The sequence below is a fragment of the Rhinoderma darwinii genome, chromosome 3 (assembly GCF_050947455.1).
Source record: "Rhinoderma darwinii isolate aRhiDar2 chromosome 3, aRhiDar2.hap1, whole genome shotgun sequence".
Classification (NCBI taxonomy): Eukaryota; Metazoa; Chordata; class Amphibia; order Anura; family Rhinodermatidae; genus Rhinoderma; species Rhinoderma darwinii.
Genome location: NC_134689.1, coordinates 271,852,821 through 271,873,347, shown reverse-complemented (window position 1 = coordinate 271,873,347; position 20,527 = coordinate 271,852,821).

The following is a 20,527-nucleotide window of genomic DNA, read 5'->3' as shown; positions in this document are numbered from 1 at the left end:
ATGTACACACAGCACCTATGATTGATAACAGTTGATCAACCTACCATCAGCACCGAAAGGTTTGCGAAAAAGTTTTTTTCCGCCTGGCTGAGGGTATATCTCGTAGATACCCCCGCAATGGATTCCCAGAGGGTGAATCACGTAGGTTTTCCCCCCATAGCAGATCCTTTAAAAATAGCTATAGGAATAGGAATCCTTTTGAGCTCCCAACGATTCCTACCCACTCTACCAAGCCTTCAGTAGTGACCCATACTACTGATTCTGTGCTTTTTCCAACCAAGGTTAATACTGAGAGCACTGTTTCCATCAACCCTAGAGTTATCAATTGTATTCCTTCCATCAACCACCTGCCTGGAATTCCTGTCAATGCATTTAGGTCCTCTGAATTGGAAATTCGTCTATTGCAGTTCCAATCCTCTTTGGAAAATCCTTCCACTCCCACTATCATTTCACCATCCTCTAACATCTCTATGGTACTATCAGAACATGATGTATCTACATCTCTCTTGCAACTATCCATTCATGATACCCCAGCCAATTTATTGGATAACTCTTTTTCCACGGATATAGAAGGGGCTTGTGCCATATCTCCCCCTAATGATGTACCCCACGGCATTTCTGATCCCCCTCTTTTAGCTCCCATAGCCTTCTTGGATGCTACCACTTCTTTTTTAGGACTCCCTTCCCAACTTACCATGCCACCCGTTACACCCACTATCAACAGCGACGACCAACTTGTGACATACCTCTTAAGTCCGAAAATTCAAACTATTACACATTTTTTCCCACTGGTACAAAAAATTTAGACAAAAAGAAAATTAGATACAGAGGAAGAAGAGGAGGTCGTAAACGCAATAAAACGACCCCTTTCCACCACTCTAAAGAAGCATCGGACCAACCACTAAAAATGAAATTATTTAATTTATCCTCTCACATTTTCAACACACATGAGATCAGTCTGCTTAATAAGGGCCTTTCCTTTTGTCCTGTCGCGTCACCCAATAACTTTGATCTTTTCATGGACCTCAACAGGTTCGTTCGTAAATTAACCCTTAGCAGACATTTTTCCCTTTCTAAAATGGTCCCAATACATGCAACATCTGCCCCTGCGCCTGAATTAACTACACACGACCCCTTTCCACCATTTATTACTACAGATCTAAAGCCTAAATCTTGTTTTTATCCCTTGCACCACCAGGGTTCCTTATTGGAAACGTTCTCCACTCTCGTAGGTAATGAATTTAGATCTCTTGATAAATCTACACATAAGTCTGACAACCTCACACATCAGGAAAGAAATTCCCTAAGAACATTGGCGAAAAATGATAATATAGTGATTCGTTCAGCTGACAAAGGAGGAGGCATTGTAGTTATGGACAGGGAGCAATATTTGGGGGAGACCCACAGGATCCTGGGTGACAAGAATTTCTATGTTCAATTGACAGTGAATCCCCTACCCGAACACTCATTAAAATATGCCAATCTAATTGAGACAGCATTCCGAGATGGCATTATTACCAAAAAAGAAAAGGGCTTTCTCAACATGCCTTTTCCAAATTTGCCATTTATGTACCACCTTCCCAAGATACATAAATCCATCACGAATCCCCCCGGACGCCCCATAATTTCTGGTATTGGGTCCTTGACCAGCAACCTCTCTCATTTTGTTGACTTGCATCTCCAACCCCTAGTGGTCGGCCTACCACCATATCTTAAGGATTCGACGCAAGTGATTAGGGAGCTTCTTGCCACTAATGTCACTAATTCTATGCATCCTATTAATTTCCTCACTGCAGATGTCACTGCACTATACAGCAACATCCCCCACTCCAAAGGCCTTGAGGTTATTGAGTCTGCATTAACCACTAAAACCCACATGCCCACTAGTCAGATTGAATTCATCACCAAATGTGTTAATTTTATTCTCCACCACAATTCTTTTAGTTTTGATAAAAAAAATTATAACCAAATCAAGGGGTGTGCTATGGGTTCCAGGTTTGCACCCTCATATGCCAACCTCTATATGGGAAAATTTGAAGACCATTATATTTACCAGGATCACCTTTTTAAAAACAAGATTTTATTCTATAAACGTTATATCGACGATCTCCTCTTCATTTGGATGGGTAATGAGTCTGAGGCTGCATCTTTTATTGAATTTCTTAATCAGAATACTTATGGGCTGTCTTTTACACACACTTTTTCAACCACGTCCATTGATTTCCTGGATTTGACTATTTCTTTTGACACTACCTCCAATAAATGTAATACAAAGACTCATTTTAAAACGGTAGATGTCAATAGCTACATCAATTTTAATAGTGCCCATTATCCTCCATGGATCAAAAATGTCCCATTTGGTCAATTTAGGAGGGTTAGGAAAAACTGTACTACCAACATGGATTTCAATAGGGAATGTAATATTTTAGAAAAAAGATTCAAAGAGAAGAATTTTCCATCCAACCTCATAAAAGGAGCTCGTTGTAAAGCTGCCCTATTAACCCAAGCATCGTGTATTGAGGAAAAGGTAGCCAAGAGAGCTGTCCACAATTTTAGTAACAATTTCATTACCACATTTAATAGTGGTAATAAAAAAATTAGGGAAATCCTAGAGAGACATTGGCATATTTTGACCAGTGATCCCTACCTTAAGGCAGAGTTGCCAGGTAAACCTATTGTTACTTTTAGACGTTCCAAATCTCTAAAAAATATTCTGGCTCCTAGTAGACTGAGCAATCCATCAGCGACCTGCTCAACTTTGCTCCATAAAGTATTAGGCTCTTTTAAATGTGGCCACCAACGCTGTATGTGCTGTGCTATCATTACCCATAGAGCCACAATGTATATATCCACAGTGACTGAGGAATCTTTCAAGATCAATACTTTCCTGAATTGTGGGAGTTCATTTATCATCTATATGCTCAAATGCCCCTGTCATCTACAGTACATTGGCCGTACTACACAATGCCTACGAACCAGAGTTAATAGCCATAGGTTTAATGTAACTTCTGGCTTCATGAAACATAGTGTTTCCCGTCACTTTGCCTCTACACATAATAACCTTTTTAATCAAATAACGGTCACTCCCATCTAACAGATTCCACTGAATGTTGCCAATAGATTTAGCAAGCTTAAGCAACGTGAAAACTATTGGATTTTTAAATTGAGGACTCTCCAACCTTATGGTTTAAATGATCTTTCTGAATCTTCCCTGGATTAATACTGACTATTGATATCACGATAATGTTCCCTAGGGGCTGTTTTTTTATCCATCCCAGAGAAATTTCTTTGCTCGTCCGATTGAGTAGATATTTCCCCCCATTAGCCATTTTTTTGTAGTTCCTAGCTCCATTCATGTCTTTGAATTCGTTGAGTTCTTAATTCCGGTTATTCCGATTTTGCGTCTTTTCGGCATTTATATAAGATTTTCATTGTCACTCCCTCTCCGCTATTTTGCATTTTTTTGCACAACGTGTTATTATTTTTTTCGCCATGTGTTTTCTTTAATATAGTTGCGTATGTTTCATTATACTGCTGTCCAAGGTCTGACCGCTGATTGCATTAACCATTTGCTGCCTTGTGTTTATAGTTGCATTTTTTTCCAATCCTTCATTTGTGACGTCATCCGAGCACTCTGACCCCGGTCACATTGGCGGGTTTTTTCAGTTTTCAGTTTGTATTTAAACAGTGCAGTTGACATGCTTCTGTTATGGCCTGATGAAGGTGCCGATGCGGCATTGAAACGCGTAGCCTCTTGTTTTCAATAAATCATCCTGCATATTATCCATCTTTCATGCCTATTGCGTTCTTAGTGCAGCAGCGCCCTTGGAGACTCTTTTTTTCTGCATTATCAGCATATCCTCTGTGGTTTTCCCTGGAACACCGGCGCTGAGTCCTGGCAGCAGCAGCAACTGTTCCCTCAATTGTCCACCATCCTCTTACCCTAGGTGAGCATCCATTTGGATATTTGGATATTGTACCTCATTTTCCTGGGTAATCTACACCATGTGGCGCTGTGTTTTCTATTTCCTATAAACCTATCCACGCGATTCTGAGATTGTTTTCTCATGACACTTTTGGCTTCATGTTCGTGGTAAAATTTGGTCGATATATTCAGTCTTTATTTGTGAAAAATTGCAAAATTTAGAGAAAATTTAGAAAAAATAGCATTTTTCAGAATTTAAATGCATCTGCTTGAAAAACAGACGGTTATACCACCCAAAATAGTTACTAGTTCACATTTCCCATATGTCTACTTTAGATTGGCATCGTTTTTTGAACATTATTTTATTTTTCTTGGATGTTACAAGGCTTAGAACATAAACAGCAATTTCTCATATTCTTAAGAAAATTTCAAAAGCCTTTTTTTTAAGGTACCAGTTCAGTTCTGAAGTGGATTTGAGGGGCCTATGTATTAGAAACCCCCATAAAACAAACCATTTTAAAAACTAGACCCCTCAAAGTATTCAAAACAGCATATAGAAAGTTTTTTAACCCTTCAGGCATTTCACCGGAATTAAAGCAAAGTGGAGGTGAAATTTGCAAATTTAATTTTTTCTGCTGAATTTCAATTTTATTCAATTTATTTCTGTAACAGAGAAGGTTTTACCAGAGAAATACTACTAAATATGTATTGTCCAGATTCTGCAGTTTTTAGAAATGTCCCACATGTGGCTCTAGTGTTCTCGTAGACTAAAACACAAGCCCTAGAAGCAAAGAAGCACCTAGTACATTTTGAGGCCTCTTTTTTTATTAGAATATATTTTAGGCAGCATGCCAGGTTTGAAGAGGTGTTGAGGTATCAAAGCAATGGAAACCCACCAGAAGTGACCCCATTTTGGAAACTACACCCCTCAAGGAATTCATTTATGGTTTTTGTTATCATTTTGACTGCACAGTTTTTTCACAGCACCTATTTGAATTGGGCTGTGATATGAAAAAATGATATTTTTTCCAAAAAGATGTCATTTTTGATCAAAATTTCTTATTTTCACAGGGAACAACATACCCCATTTTGTTGCCCAATTTGTCCTGAGTGCGGCAATACCCCATTTGTGGTGATAAACTGCCGTTTGGGCCCATGGGAGGGCTCAGAAGGAAAGGACCACCATTTGGCCTACTGAAGCTTTTCTGGTGCTAAGTCATATATGCAGAAGCCCCTGAGGTACCAGTACAGTTGAAACCCCCGAGAAGTGACCCCTTTTAAAATCTACACCCCTTAAGGGATTCATCTAGAGGTGTAGTGAGCATTTTGACCCCACAGGTACTGTGTAAAAGATAATGCGCAGCAGATGGTGCAGTGTGAGATTTGCAATTTTATATATATATATGCCATTTCAGTGTCCAATATATTGTGTCCAGCATGCGCCACCGGAGATATACACCCCTTAAATTGTAATGTGGGTTCTCCTGGGTACGGCAATACCCTACATGTGGCTGTTATCAGCTGCCTGGGCACACAGCAGGGCTTAGAAGGGAAGGACCACCATTTGGCCTACTGGAGCTTTTCTGGTGCTAAGTCATGTATGCAGAAGCCCCTGAGGTACCAGTACAGTTGAAACCCCCGAGAAGTGACCCCATTTTAAAAACGACACCCCTTAAGACATTCATCTAGAGGTGTAGTGAGCATTTTGACCCCACAGGTACTGTGTAAAAGATAATGCGCAGCAGATGGTGCAGTGTGAGATTTGCAATTTTATATATATATATATATATATATGCCATTTCAGTGTCCAATATATTGTGCCCAGCATGCGCCACCGGAGATATGCTCCCCTTAAATTGTAATGTGGGTTCTCCTGGGTACGGCAATACCCTACATGTGGCTGTTATCAGCTGCCTGGGCACACGGCAGGGCTTAGAAGGGAAAGATGAGGGGGATAAGCTGTGCGGAGTGCATCAGGGTAAATTAAAAATCAAGGGATGTATGATACATTTTAAAACAATCTTTTATACAGAGCCCTGGTTTTTCGGGACACGTGTCACATTGGTATATTGTGTTCTTCCTTATCCCCCTCTTATAGCAGACTCTGCACCTCTTTTGACTCTTTCCCTTTCCACCGATTTGGGGAACTTCTCCTGGAAAGTGTTGCCCTGGTACGATGCGTGTGGCCTCGCTTCCAGAAGTACTGGGTGCCCCCCCCTTCCTGGTCCCTAAAGATTAGATTTTTGATAACCACCTCTTGAAATTCCAGGAAAGTTCCCCTCTGGCCTGCACATCGATGTAGCACGTACGCATTGTACAATGCCATCTGTATGATGTGCACGGCCAGCTTCTTATACCACACCCGCGATTTGCGCATGGCGCTGTAGGGCTTCAGGACGTGATCTGACAAGTCCACCCCTCCCATGTACCTATTGTAGTCCAGGATGCAGTCTGGTTTGGGGGTCTCTGTACTGGTACCTCGTACTGGTACATGGGTGCTGGTGTGGCCATGTATTGTTGTCAATACAAGGACATCTCTCTTGTCCTTGTACTTGACACACAATAAATTGCTGCTAGATTCTGCCCTGCTCTCACCCCTTCTGAGTGTTTGCCCAAGCAGAGTCTTAGGGAGGCCTCTCATATTTTTTCTAGCAGTGCCGCATGCCACAGTATTTCTGGAAGCGAGGCACTTGAAGAGTGGGACGCTGGTATAAAAATTATCCAGGTAGAGGTGGTAACCCTGGTCCAGCAGTGAGTGCACCAAATCCCACACAATTTTTGCATTAATTCCCAGTAAGGGGGGGCATTCTGGGGGCTGAATACTGCTGTCCTTCCCTTCATATATCCTGAATTTATATGTATACCCTGACGCACTCTCGCACAGCTTATACATCTTCATGCCATACCTTGCCCTCTTACTCGGCAGGTACTGGCGGAATTGAAGCCTCCCTTTAAAATGTACCAGGGACTCATCTATAGAAATATACTTCTCGGGGGTGTATGCTTGGGCAAACCGGGCACTGAAATGGTCTAACAGGGGTCTCAGTTTGTACAAACGGTCAAAACTGGGGTCATCTCGGGGTGGGCACTGCTCATTATCCGTATAGTGCAAGAAGCCAAGTATTGCCTCATAACGCATCCTGGACATGGCCATACGGTACATCGGGGTGTGGTATAAGATGTCCGTGCTCCAGTAGGTCCTAATGGACGGCTTTTTCAGAAGCCCCATGTTCAAATGAAGTCCCCAGAACTTGCCCAACTCTGCTGCATCTACAGGGGTCCACCTGTGGAACTGGGCATAAAACGATGTGGGGTTCTTTGTTATATACTGTTGGGCATATAAATTAGTCTGGGAGACCATTAGCTCTATAAAGTCATCAGTGAAGAACTTCTTGAAAAAGTCCATCTCACTGAGCCCTGCCGTATTAAATTTGATCCCCGGGTTGCCCGTGCACTCGGGGATTTGGGGCTCATAAATATCTGGTGTGGGTGTCCAAATTGGGTCACTTCGCTCGGGGGTTACAACTTCGGAGGGGTCATTTCGCTCGGGGGCTACAACTGCAGTGGTGGTCCTGGAGCGTCTCCTAGTGGGTTCCTCCTCTTCGTCACTGGATGAGGAGGTGGATAAATAGAACAGAGTCTCACCACCCGACGACTCTGTGTCGGAGGCAAGAAATTAATATGCCTCTTCGGCACTAAATGTCCGTTGGGACATGGTTGTTTGGAGCAATAGGCTGCTACCTAAACTAGCCAAAATATTTGTTTTTATAGAACAAGTGGGCTTCCCTGACACTAAACCTAACTGGGGCGAGGGTACCTAACACTAAACTTAACTAGATTTTATTTGAACTTCCCTGAGACTAAACCTAACTACGGCGAAATATTCCCTGACACTAAACCTAACTAGATTATTCCGAGCTTCCCTAACACTAAACCTAACTACGGTGACGGGTATCTGACACTAAACCTATCTAAATTATTCCAAGCTTCCCTGACGCTAAACCTAACTACGGTGATGGATCCCTAACGCTAGATCTACTTACGGTGACGGATTCCTGACGCTAAATTCCCTGATGCTATACCTAACTACGCTTTGGGATGGTTCCCTGACACTAACTAACCCTAATACTAAACTAACTAAAAGTTAAATTGTAAAAATTTTCTAAACTGCCCTTTTTTTTTGAATTTTTATATATTTTTTTGTTTTATATTGTTTTATAAAGAAAAAAAATAAAAAAAAAATCCCCAGGGACCAGAAATGTGGTCCTGAAGACTAACAAGTGGTCAGTGATAGGAGATCACTGACCAAAAACGTGGGGGGAACACAAGGACGAAGGGTACAGGTTTGGGTAGTTTGGGTAGTGGATTGGGGAGGTGGGAAGCAGAAAAAAGTTTGTTTTTTAACTTTTTTTTAACTTTTTAGCACTCTTTTTCTTCTCTCCTCTCTTTCACAACCGCTCCGAACGCCTCGCTAACTCCAACAGAGGCGTTCAGGGCGGATGCGGCAGGATGTGAGGTCAGAAGAGGAAGTGAAGGGAGAGATCACCGTTATTGGTCAGTTAGTCACTGACTGACCAATAGCGGCGATCGGCGAGGCGGGACCATCGTAACGGGTCCCGGCACATTGAGCTGTGATAGTCTGCTGTCGGAAACAGCAGCTGTCACAGCTCGTGAACGCGCGCCGCGAGAAACGGCGCCGTGTTTACTCCATGACATACTATTAGGTCACTTAGCGCGAACGCTATAGTTAGCATGACCTAATAGTAGGTCATGGAGCGTTAAGGGGTTAATACAATAATAGAGAAAGGCTTGAGGTATGCTTGCATCATTTTTTAAATATTGCACACCTCATGAAAATTGTCTCTAATACTAAAGAATATTATGAGACAAGCAAAAACATTAACCATTTCCTGACCTGTTCTACATGAACTTCAATTCTGTATGACCAAATTGAGCAGCACAAAAAATTATTCTGAGAGACAATGTATGATTCCATGAGCCAAAGCCAGAGCAACCCACTAGAATAACTTAGTCTGTTAAGTTGGTAGGAACTCTCAATTCCTTGCCCATGCAGTATTACTCTTCTAGCTTGTCCAACATCTTCATTCTCCCACTGCCTCTCTTCTTGCTTTCTTGCTTTTTAGAAGGCTCCTTATTCCAATGAACTTCCAGCCTACACTCTGCATGCTGGCTGGTATATGCTTACAATAAAGTCAGAGTAACTTTTTTACATGACATGTCACCATCGAATGTGTTATCTGCCAGCATATTTGGCACCATGAGCAACACACAGTCAAGTCATCTCACAGATTCCACAAGAATATTTGGAAATGTAAGTCCCTTCTTCTGTGCTACCAAAAAATATCAAACTTTCTAGGGCAGATAACCACTGTCTACAGAACTACCTATGTAGAAGCAGTTGCAGTGACTCAGTGGCTCTCTCCTTTTTCTCCTTTTCCCCTCTCCATAGACTTCTATGGGAAGCAGCTGTAACTGCATCTCTCCGTGGAGCTTAGAATCCATCTCCTCTCTGCCTCACTAAATACGGATTCTAATGAGTGAATTCAGAGTAAGTCAACAGATAGGGAAGCAGGGAGGGAAAGAGTTTGATAAGTGGAGAAAAAGGCATTTTTCAGTAATAAGGTATATTAGGGCCCGTTCACATCAGTGTTGGCTTTCCATTGAGGGGTTCAGTCGGAGGTTTCTGTCTTGGAACCCCTCAACAGAAATTCAAACGGAAACCTCAGTTTCCGTTTGCATCACCATTGATATCAATGGTGACGGAAACATTGCTAATGGTTTCGGTTTGTCACCATTCCGGCAGTTTTCAGTTTTTTTCGACTGAATCAATAGCGCAGTCGAATCAATATTCCATCGAAAAAAAACGTAAAACTGCCGGAATGGTGACAACCGGAAACCATTAGCAATGTTTCCGTCACCATTGATATCAATGGTGATGCAAACGGAAACTAAGGTTTCCGTTGAGTGGTTCACCCCCGACGGAAACCTCTGACGAAACCCCTCAACGGAAAGCCAACACTGATGTGGACAGGCCCTTACAAATTTGACCATCTTCACTTCTACTATTGATTTATGGAGAGTTGTTTATATTTGGAGGTACATTTTATAATATGGACCAAAAGTTTAATAAATATGGTGCATGTTTTCAGGCTTCCCTCTTTTCAGTTAATCACATTGCTCCATAATTTTTTTCCAAAGATAAGCAATATAATATTTTCTGCTTTTAAGAAAATGACAATAAGTAATAATATAAAATATTTCAAGTATTTAGTGAATTGTATATTTTTCCAATATGAATATATGTTACAGGCAAAGCATTACATTTACATTTGATAAAGACCAACCAATAACTTTAAACTAAATGTGTAGCTAAATTACTTAAAGGGAACTTGTCACCAGCATTTCACCTATTGAACTTTACTTCTCCCTCACTGGCCTCTGCTATAAAAAGTTCATTGCCGTTATCCCCGCTCCTAAACTCCTCTCTCGACTGTAAATATCGGTCTGCAAATGTTTTGCGCCTTTTATCGTAATTATGCGGTGTCCCTTTGTGCGCACACACCAAAAGAGGACATCAATGCACAAGCGCAGGATTTTGTGTGCTGGGGGAAGGCGAGGAGCTGTCAATCAAAAGTAAGGAGGCGAAGTAAACTTGGAAAGACTTGAGGAATGAAGATATGACTCTTTCCAAACGAAGATTTGACTCTTTTCAAATGAAGATCTGACTCTTTTCTGCTCATTAGCATACGGTGTGGGAACACTAAAAAACGAAATACTAAAGCTACAGAGCCGACTAAGAAAATAATTATAGGTTATATAGAAATGATTTTTCACCCACTACCACCAGGTATAGTCGGTTTAATAGGTGAAATGCTGGTGACAGGTTCTCTTTAAAGTTTGAATTGTTAACATCCCAGTATCAAAATTGAATATCTAATTTCTAGCATACACCGAGGTAATAAATAATAGGGAATACAATTGAACTTTTCAGTTAGGAGAGCTAGAAAGTGCAAAACTAATTAAAATTAAAGTTATGTAAATGAATGCAGCAGTCCATGATATTTCTAATTTTAAGTGAGCTTATAGCTATATGAGGACCTGAGAAATGAAAGAGTCTAAAATGAAAGCTTTACAAAAAAAACAATTTCCATAAAATTGCTTTCTTTTTTAAAAGTGACCTCTAAATAAATATCGCAGACTGACTTTACCATCTATTGTTCCATTTCATTAAACCTTAAATCACAATTTAAAGACCATGGGCAGATTTACCATTGGTATTCTGGCAGATTTCTTGCTTAAGCTGCACCTCTTTGACGCCAATCATTTTAGACAAATTTATCAAATTGTCCAAAAAGAACAGATGTTTGCGACTTGTCCCGACAGGGGCGTGACTTAGCAGAAAAGGACAGTGGTTTAAGATGCACCAAATTACGCCAACATTTTGTCGCAAAAACGTACACTAAAATAAGCCGATTAAGAGGTATTAGAAAGTTAGACAGAAGTGTCCAAAGGTGCACCCAATTTATCATCAATTATGGCCACTGTGATAAATTTGGAGCATCTAGTCTCATACTAAGCTGTCTAAATTTAAGACTGTATTAGATTTAGGGCCGATTCACACGAACGTGAATTGCGTCCGTGCAGGCCGCATGGACCAATAGAAGTATATGGGGCAGTACAGACCGTCCGTGCTTTTTGTGCAGCGTTTGTCTGCTGCGTAAAAAGCGCAACATGTTCAATATCTCTGCGTTTTTCGCGCATCACGCACCCATTGAAGTCAATAGGTGCGTGAAAACCACGCATGCCGCACGGAAGCACTTCTGTGCGAACTGGCTGTTTCGCGCAACAGCTGTCAAAAGAATGAATGCAAACAGAAAAGCACCACAAACATCTTCTTACAAACATCCAAATGGCGTGTCATAATGATGGCGGCTGCGCGAAAACCACGCAGCCGCGCATCATATGCTGCTACCACACGGAGCTGTCAAGTGGCTTCTGCGCAGGCCAAACGCCGTGTGTTTTGCGTGCGCAAAAACGCCACGTTCGTCTGAATCAGCCCTTAGGCTCAGTTATTTTAGCCAAACATAGGAGTGGACACAAAAAAAAAATTAAAAAAAAAATGGAGATGCAAAAGTATTTTCTTTTAACTTTCATTTGTTTTATATTTACTTCTGGCTTTGGCTCAAGAAACAGAGCCAAAAACTGCACCAAAAATTGCATCAAAACTGTGTGTGTGATCCTGGCCTTAGGGCATGGCCAGACGTGGCGGAATTGCTCTGGAATTCCGCTGCGGACACTGCAGCGGAAATCCGTAGCGGACCAGTTTCTCCATTGCCTTCCACAGCTTTTAGTGAGGTTCGTTTACACGTTGCGGACAATTCCGCTGCGGAGCATAGGCTGCGGTGCGGAATTTGTATAGAATATATATACAGTATGTATATTTTATATATTTATTAACTTTATTATTATTATTATGTTAATTATCTTTATATATACAACGTGTATTTATATGCTCTAAAAACACAAATAAGGTTAGTAAACTGAAATTAATGGTTGTGTGCCCATAACAAAATATTGAACAACAAGGAAATAAGCAAGACATATAGTACCACAGTAATTTTAGGAAGAGGCAATATTTAACATGAAATAAATGTCTGGCCACAACTTTTTAAGTCTAATCTGGATAATTACAAATGGTCAAATTCTATTGACTACTGACTATAAGCAAGTTTGAAAATCCTAAGAAAATGTGATTTATTTATTGTAGAACATTTTTATCTCAATAAAACAAGGCAGAAAATTTATTAAAGGGGGTTGTGCCATCAAAAGAAATATAAACTCAATATACATTTTAGAGGAACTTTGTAAAGTATTGTTATTAAAAAAAAATGTTTCCTTGCAGAAATATGGAAATTATCTGGTTGTAATAGCACCCCCTAGTGTTCAAGTGTATAGGTCTCTGCATGTCATTCTAGTAAAGCTCTGTTAGACGTGCAACTTCTGCTCTTATCAGAGAAAGAAAGAAAGAAAGAAAGAAAGAAAGAAAGAAAGAAAGAAAGAAAGAAAGAAAGAAAGAAAGAAAGAAAGAAAGAAAGAAAGAAAGAAAGAAAGCCCAGCATGGGCAGTACGAGGTATACAGTCTGCAAGCAGTGAGGAGATAAGCCCTTCACTGCTTGTGCTGAACGATAGTTCTTATCTCTGTCCCTGATAAGGGGAAGAGCAGCACGGACTGGTGAGGAGGTTATCTAATGGCTTTGGAGTCTGAGAAGAGAAAAACATACACAGTGCCACATGGTGCAGGATAAACCTAATAGGTAAGGTAAAAGATAGTGATGGTGAGTTATTGCACTCACCTAAAAAAGTTTGTGCTGGCAGGTACAACTTAAGATGTAAGCAGTAATAGAACAAGGTTGCAGCTTTCAGTATCCAGATGCCGGCATCAATTGTATTGTGCTGCGAGAAATAGTAATTTAAAAGTATATATTTTAGAAACAATATATATGTTAAAAATGGATATAGGAAAGTGCTACTCAGAAGGAAGGATAAGCAGAATGATAATGATCGGTAGATTTATATTGCAAAGAAGGGCAACGCGTTTCAACACAGAACCTGCGTCTTCATCAGGCCAAAAATAAGTAAAAACAAAACTGAACACACATCTTAAATACACATGTGGATGAGGGGGAGGGGATCAAAGGAAAAAACGCCAAACACAAGCAATCAATTACACAGATTACAACAGATGTGAATGACGTCATCAGGAAACTTGTCAGAATTAGAATAACATAAGATATGTAAACAGATGATGGATAAATTATAAAGTCTAAATGCAATGTACTAAGTATGAGGAAGTACAAGGTGAACACATATCAAAATATGCAAAACAGTAAAATTATCGGTTAGTAAAATAAACGTTCCAGAATACCTTGCAGATTGAAACATTATGGGATGTCTTTACCAGTATTCAGAAGACTAAAGCTAAGGGAGGACGTAGAGAAAACAGATGCAGCAGCACAGGAACGAAAGAAAGAACGGCCCGCCGGCGTCAGCGTAGTCAAGGAAACCTGAGGAGCTACGGTGGCCGTGAGGGTAAAAAAAGGTAGCGAAAGCAAAGCAGATCTGTCATATTACCGAAGGAGAAAGAGGATACGTATGCAGGGAACATGGAGACTGTAAATAGAGAGATATGTTACATCTTTCGGAATGTTGTTTATCAGAAGATACAGGGAAAGGGATTGTCTTTATAAATGTATGTATCTAATCATACTGTATAGCTCTAAGAAATTACCATGGTTTAACTGCATCATTCTCCTTAAACATATCTCTATATACATGTGTTTATTACGATGTCCTCTATTTATTTCACCCTCATTTACTCTAATCATCCCTTTCCTCTCTAATTAACATCCAATGAGCGTATTAATAGTAATATATACTTTTTTTATATAAACATATATACTTTGTCATCCCTTTCGCTGTATCTTCTGATAAACAACATTCCGAAAGATGGTTCTGTGTTGAAACGCGTTGCCGCCCTTTGCAAAACAAATCTACCGATCATTATCATTCTGCTTATCCTTCCTTCTGAGTAGCGCTTTCCTATATCCATTTTTAATATATATATTTTTTCTAAAATATATACTTTTAAATTACTATCTAATGGCTTTAACTCTTACTGCTTGAAGTATGTGCACGCTGAGATGTACAAGCAAGGCATATACAGTGAAGGAAATAAGTATTTGATCCCTTGCTGATTTTGTAAGTTTGCCCACTGTCAAAGACATGAACAGTCTAGAATTTTTAGGCTAGGTTAATTTTACCAGTGAGAGATAGATTATATTTAAAAAAAAAACAGAAAATCACATTGTCAAAATTATATATATTTATTTGCATTGTGCACAGAGAAATAAGTATTTGATCCCTTTGGCAAACAAGACTTAATACTTGGTGGCAAAACCCTTGTTGGCAAGCACAGCAGTCAGACGTTTTTTGTAGTTGATGATGAGGTTTGCACACATGTTAGATGGAATTTTGGCCCACTCCTCTTTGCAGATCATCTGTAAATCATTAAGATTTCGAGGCTGTCGCTTGGCAACTCGGATCTTCAGCTCCCTCCATAAGTTTTCGATGGGATTAAGGTCTGGAGACTGACTAGGCCACTCCATGACCTTAATTGTGCTTCTTTTTGAGCCACTCCTTTGTTGCCTTGGCTGTATGTTTCGGGTCATTGTCGTGCTGGAAGACCCAGCCATGAGCCATTTTTAATGTCCTGGTGGTGGGAAGGAGGTTGTCACTCAGGGTTTGACGGTACATGGCTCCATCCATTCTCCCATTGATGCGGTGAAGTAGTCCTGTGCCCTTAGCAGAGAAACACCCCCAAAACATAATGTTTCCACCTCCATGCTTGACAGTGGGGACGGTGTTCTTTGGGTCATAGGCAGCATTTCTCTTCCTCCAAACACGGCGAGTTGAGTTAATGCCAAAGAGCTCAATTTTAGTCTCATCTGACCACAGCACCTTCTCCCAATCACTCTCAGAATCATCCAGATGTTCATTTGGAAACTTCAGACGGGCCTGTACATGTGCCTTCTTGAGCAGGGGGACCTTGCGGGCACTGCAAGATTTGAATCCATTACGGCGTAATGTGTTACCAATGGTTTTCTTGGTGACTGTGGTCCCAGCTGCCTTGAGATCATTAACAAGTTCCCCCCGTGTAGTTTTCGGCTGAGCTCTCACCTTCCTCAGGATCAAGGATACCCCACGAGGTGAGATTTTGCATGGAGCCCCAGATCAATGTCGATTGACAGTCATTTGGTATGTCTTCCATTTTCTTACTATTGCACCAACAGTTGTCTCCTTCTCACCCAGCGTCTTACTTATGGTTTTGTAGCCCATTCCAGCCTTGTGCAGGTCTATGATCTTGTCCCTGACATCCTTAGAAAGCTCTTTGGTCTTGCCCATGTTGTAGAGGTTAGAGTCAGACTGATTAATTGAGTCTGTGGACAGGAGTCTTTTATACAGGTGACCATTTAAGACAGCTGTCTTTAATGCAGGCACCAAGTTGATTTGGAGCGTGTAACTGGTCTGGAGGAGGCTGAACTCTTAATGGTTGGTAGGGGATCAAATACTTATTTCTCTGTGCACAATGCAAATAAATATATATAATTTTGACTATGTGATTTTCTGTTTTTTTTTAATATAATCTATCTCTCACTGGTAAAATTAACCTAGCCTAAAAATTCTAGACTGTTCATGTCTTTGACAGTGGGCAAACTTACAAAATCAGCAAGGGATCAAATACTTATTTCCTTCACTGTATCTAGCCTTAAAGATATGCCTGTTTCCTTAACTGTATTGTACTGTGCATGCACATCTGACATTCTAATATTCCCTAGAAAAGCGTGCCGAGACCTATACATTTGAACACCAGGTGGAGCTATCACAAGCAGATAATTACTATATTTCTGTGAGGAAGCATTTTTTTTTAATAACAATACAAAGTTACTATAAAAGGTATATTGAGTTTATATATTGCCATTTCTATTGATTGCACAACCCCCTTAGGTTAATTTTAATCAAAACATCTTTATAAAAAAAAAAAGAGAAATCTGTTTTATTTTAGGTCATATTTTCTGATAAGGAATCACATTTGTATAGAATATATGATAAGATGATCCTTTTGAATTTCTAGTGAGATTATAAAGTTTGATCATCTTTTGTGAGCATTTGGTAAAGACGTGTGGCCATGTAAATAGAAAAAAAACCCTTCTTGAAATAACAAAGTAAATAAAATATGCTACCCTACAAGTATAATGAATTTGGTAACAGTATACTAACACATTTCTTTTGTGTTTCCTACCAAACATTTTCTAAATACACCCATGTCCATGCAGTGGCATACATAGAGGAGAGTGAGCCTTAGCTCCTAACACCACTGTCCATATATGGATAGGGAAGTAAGGGTCCTTCAACTAAGGAGTCCCTGGCTAGTGCATCGCCAGTCACTGTCTATATATCTACAGTGATGTCAGGGGCTCCTCCAGGAGCAGAATTCTTATCCAGAACATTGCTGATGATCTGACCGGGGATTCCACCATCTCAAATATCCTACCGTCTATGTCCATATATGGACAGTGATGTCAGAGACTCTTCCAGGAGAAGAATTCCCGGCCAGAGCATTGTCGAAGCTCTGGCCGGGGATTCCAGGAACTTAAAGCTCCTTATGTCATTGTCCATATATGGACAGTGACTTCAAGGGTTTTCCCAAGACAGGAGTCACCGGCCAGAGCGCTTGCGATGCTCTGGCTGGGGACTATCTAGTTGAAAATCTCTAACTTCACTGTCCATATATGGACAATGACATCAGGGGCTTCCCTGGCCACAGAGCTTCAAGTAGCGCTCTGCCCAGGGAGTTTTGTTGGCGGATCCCACTGTAAACATTTCCTGGTGGATACATGGCTGCCTTCCGTCGTAGGTATACGTCGGGAATCCGCCAAAAATATACCTCCGACGAAGGAAGGAAATGCAACGTGAATCAGGCCTAACAGAAATTAAGAATAAACATGATCTGTATGGATAGAATGTTGTCCCCCAGAATCATATACTTTGCTGGACCCAAGGAACCCTAGTGCAACACTAACTGGGACTAATCAGTATGTCAAGTGGTGAGCTTCTATATAATATACTTTATTGATTGTTTTACCCTAATACAATCCTAGTCTTCCATTAGTCTTAAATACACTACCTTGCTGGTAGAGGCTATTAATACACTATGGCTGGGTTCCCACAGTGCAGATGTACTGCAGATTTTGCCTGCATTTTGCCTGCAGTGTGGGAACCCAGCCTAAGGCTTTGTTCACACAGGGCAGATACGCTGCGTAAAAGCACACACCGTATCCACCCTGTATGCTACAGGGTATTCCAGCCAAAAAACTGCACCAAAGTGTGGTGCAGTTTTTCATCCTGAATGTCTGCTGCGAAAACTTCACAGGAAAAAAAAATGGATACTTACCGTAGCGACATGCAGCTATGATTGACTATGATTACTATGATTGACTGCAATGGTCACATGGTATGAAACGTCATCCCAGGAGGCCGGCCTGGACGAATAAACACAGAATTCTGGGTAAGTATAAGGTTTTTATTTTTTTTTAATAGCGCTTCTAGCAGAATCGCTGTTTTTCCGCTGCAAAAAACACATCTTCTATTTGTTGCGGGTTTTACCTCCCCATTAAATTCAATAGGGAAAACCAAATAAGCAGCATTTACGCAAATACAATTGACATGCTGCGGACTAAAAAAACGCACTGCAGGTCAATTTCTAAGGTTTTTCCGCTCAGCATTTACAAAGCCTGGGGATGAGATTTGTTAAAATCTCATCCACTTTGCTGCTTATGTACTAGGCTGCGGATTTTCCGAAATGAAATCCGTTGCGGAAAATCTGCAGTATTTACGCTACGTGTGAACTTACCCTAAGGGCTTATTCAGATGAACGTATAAATAGTCAGTGTGACAGACGTTTTTTAACGGGCATCACACGGCTGCATGTAAGTCTATGGGGCTGTTTACACGGCTGTTGTTTTAACGGACCATGTGAAGGGCAATTATAAAATAGGACATGTCCTATTTTTGTCCTTTTTCACGGATACCTCTATAGACTCGAGTCTATGAGGGATCAATGAAAACGGGGCCCACGTGGGTGCGAATCAGACGTGAAAAACGAACGTTTTTCACGGCTGATTTTGCACACGTTCATCTGAATATAGCCTAAGGCTTGATTTCACCACTTGAGCAATTCCACAGAGTGCAAGATTATGGAATTGCTATAAGAGCTATTCCCCAAAGACAACTGGAGACTGTCTGGATCAAGTGTGCAGGTAAATCAGCTACCTCAAGTCCATCACCATTCTGGTCAGCAGAGACTAAGGCTACTCTATGGTCTTCCCTCCATAAACAATCGCCCACGGGCTTGAAATTCATGGGGATCTATCAACTGTCAGGAGACAGAAGGGTTGGTGACCGTAACCATAAACTCTTACAGAACGAAACCATGTGGATTTACACATTGGGTACTTTGTACCCCGGGGGACTCAATAATGAAATAAAATTCAATATGTTCTTAAGATTTATCAGTTTCTTGACAGGGTATGCGTGGACTCTCGCTGGGCTGGCTGTATACCAGCGTGCCAAGCGATCTCCACGCATCCCCTGTTAAGTACTTATCTGCTCTTGGCTGATAGGGAGCTGTCTCTTTCATCTCCTTACCAAGCAGTGGGCTGGTCCTGTACCATCCAGGGGAACACTTGAGACCTCTTTGTTCAACATTTATAGGTCCTCTATAGTCTATGATTCTGTTATATTGGGAGAAACCTGTATTCCTGATTACTATGTTCTGCCTCTGGCTGGTGGGGACCCAGTCCTATTGCCTTAGGCGGTGGACTTACTTCCTGCCATCTTGAGGCAGACCTTAAGTTACTCAGCTCTTATTTATAGGCCCTTTGCAGGATATTAATTCCTCTTAGGCCGGATTCACACGAGCGTGTGCGTTTTGCGCGCAAAAAACGCAGCGTTTTGCGTGCGCAAAAGGCACTTAACAGCTCCGTGTGTCAGGCCCGTATGATGCACGGCTGCGTGATTTTCACGCAGCTGCCATCATTATGACACTCCGTTTGGATGTTTGTAAACAGAAAAACACGTGGTGCTTTTCTGTTTAAATTCATAGTTTTACAGCTGTTGCGCGAATCACGCGCATCCCACGGAAGTGCTTCCGTGTGGTGCGCGTGATTTTCACACACCCATTGACTTCAATGGGTGCTTGATGCGCGAAATGCGCCCAAAGAACGGACATGTCGGGAGTTTTTCTCACGCTGCGTAAAAATCACGCAACTGTCTGCACGGCCCCATAGACTAATATAGGTCCGTGCGATGAGTTGCACGGACGTATATCCCGTTCATCTGAATAAGCCCTTACAATAATAATGATTGGGCATTCCATCTTGATGGAGTATTGGACTTGCCTCTGGCTGGCAGGGACCCGGTCCCATTGCCTTGATTTGGTATCGGACCGACTCCCTGCCACCTCGAGGCGAACCACAGTCATTCTATTTGGATTTATTCAATTCACTTATCTATTTATTTGTTTAAATAAAGGAAATAGTTTTCATATTATTTATAACTACTTGATTTAAATTTTTGTTACAATTTTATTTTATTTTGCTTTTATTTCCCCCCCCCCCCCCTTTTTTTTTTTTTTTTTTAATTTATATTTAATTTTGTAACTATTTTCCAGTTTATTTCCTTTTGGAGAGGACATCGCTGATCATTCATAAAAATGAGAGGGGTGAAAAACAGTACTTTGTGACCTATTATTGGTATATATCTTTGACAGTCTATGTAAATGCATTTTCTCTTAATAATTTTGGAGAATAGAGAAATGCATATAATGTTTTACGTCTTGGTATAAATCCTTGCAAAGGAATCATTATTTTGTTGTATATTGAAAATTTGGGACCTGTTTCCTTTAAGCACGGCACTATAAAGATGCCATATCTTCTTGCACCAGGGCCGGCCTTAGGTTGAATG